This window comes from Chrysochloris asiatica, unplaced genomic scaffold (genome assembly GCF_000296735.1).
Source record: "Chrysochloris asiatica unplaced genomic scaffold, ChrAsi1.0 scaffold00110, whole genome shotgun sequence".
Classification (NCBI taxonomy): Eukaryota; Metazoa; Chordata; class Mammalia; order Afrosoricida; family Chrysochloridae; genus Chrysochloris; species Chrysochloris asiatica.
In genome coordinates this window covers 1,739,187-1,741,550 of record NW_006408628.1, presented here as the reverse complement: position 1 = coordinate 1,741,550, position 2,364 = coordinate 1,739,187, and positions in this window count along the sequence as shown.

The window sequence follows — 2,364 nt, the reverse complement described above, 5'->3', positions numbered from 1 at the left end:
CTTCAATCTTTTCTCCATTGATAAGAATGTTGTTTATTGGTCCAGTGGTGAGGATTTTGTTTTCTTTACATTGAGATGTAATCCATACTGATTGATTATATCCCTTGAGATGTAATCCATACCCTATGCTCTTTGATCTTCATCAGTAAATGTTTTAAGTCCTCTTCACGTTTAGCAAGCAGGGTTGCATCATCTGCATATTGCAGGTTGTTAATGAGTCTTCTTCCTATCCTGAAGCCACATTTTTTTTTCATATAACCCAGATTCTCAGATTATTTGCTCAGCAAACTGGTTGAGTAAGAATGGTGAAAGAATACAACCTTGTCACACACCTTTTATAATTTTAAAACATTCAGTGTGCCCATATTCTGTTTGAACAACTGACTTTTGGTCCAGGTACAGATTCCTCATGAACGCAATTAAGTGTTCCAGAATACGCATACTTCACAATGTTGTCTATAGATTGTCATGATTGACACAATCAAAAGCCTTTGCATAGTCAATAAAGCTTAGGTAAACATCTTTCTTAGAGTCTCTGCTTTCAGCCAAGATCAATTGGACATCAGCAATGATATCCCTCATTCCATGGCCTTTTTTCAATCTAGCTTGAACCTCTGGAAGTTCTCCATCACTGTATGCTTATAGCCATTTCTGTATTACTTTAAGTAAAACCTTACTCACATGGGATAGCAAAGATGTCATCTGATGATTTCTGTATTCCTTTGTGTCACCTCTATTTGGAATGGGCACAAGTATGGATCTCTTCCAATCAGTCAGCTTGGCATAAATGAGTGAGTGCCTCCTGTGCCGCCTCACTTTCTTGAAAGATTTCAATTTTTATTCCATCAATTCCTGGTGCCTTGTTCTTTGTCAATTCCTTCAATGCACCTTGGACTTCCTCCTTCAGTATCATTGGCTTTTGATCATATGCTCTTGAAAAGGTTAAACATCAACCATTTCCTTTTGTTACAATGACTCTGTGTATTTCTTCCATGTTATTCTGATGTTTTCTGCATAATTCAATAATTTACCTAGAGAATACTTCAATAATGAAAGTCTAGGCTTGATTTTTTTCTTCATTTCCCCCAGCTTGAGAAATGGTGAGCGTGTTCTTCCTTTCAGATTTTGTGCCTCCAGATCTTTGCACATTTAGTTGTAATATTTGGCTTTATCTTCTCAAACTGGTCTTTTAAATTTTCTGTTCAGCTCTTGTACCTCTTCATTTCTTCCATTTGCTTTAGCATCTCTATGATGGAGAGCAAGTTTCAATGTCAGCCATTAGAGAGATGCAAATCAAAACAACAATGAGATATCATCTCACACCAGCAATAATATCAAAGATCAAAAAATAGAGGATAATAAATATTGGCGAGGATGTGGAGAGACTGGGATGCTACTGCATTGCTGATGGGATTTCAAAATGGTCAAACCACTCTGAAAATCAATATGCTGCTTCCTCAGAATGTTGGAAATAGAAATACCTTATGATCCAGCAATTCCTCTATTCGGTATTTACCCACAAGAAATATAAACCATAGCATGAGTATACATAGGCACACCCATGTTCATAGCAGCACTAATTACAATAGCAAAAAGATGGAGACAGCCTAAGTGCCCATCAATTGAAGAATGCATAAACACACTGTGGTACATACACACAATGGAATATTATGCTAACTTGAAGAATAACAAGGAAGCTGCAAGCCACCGCATAACATGGATGAACCTTGAGGACTTTATGCTGAGTGAAATTAGTCAGTAACAAAAGGAGAAATATTGCATAGGGCCACTACTGTAAAAGACTAAGGAAAAAAACACATACTAAAAGGGAGGGGGGTATAATATTTGCTGATCACCGGGATGTGGAAGGTGGGGTTAGGGGAGGGAGGGCAAGGTGGAACACAGGGTAGGGAATAGACACAGGATAGTTTGGGTGCTGAGGAATGGGCCAATACACAAGAACAGGGAGGGGAACGGAAGAACAACACAGATGGGAGAACAGTTAAGCAGGTTTGCATGGGCTAAGTGGGACAGAGGTAAATAATTATATATTCACAACCTTGGAACAATAGGGATCTGGGATACAGGGATTGAGGCATGGTTTGAATGGGAAAAAAAGGGGAGAAATAATGTTAAAATGCTTGGCTCTCTTTTGAATCTTGGCTTCCCTTGCATACCATTGTAAAATAGATACTTGAGGGGGAGAGAAAGGAATAGCCAGAAATATCATCATAGAAAGCTTGTAAGTCCTTCTTCTGCCTGTAACTGATTGGATTACCTAAAAATAAGGCTACAACTTGCCCAGTGTAAGAGACTTCCTGAGAGCCTCTGCATTGCATAAGACCATAGGTGGAATCCTGAACC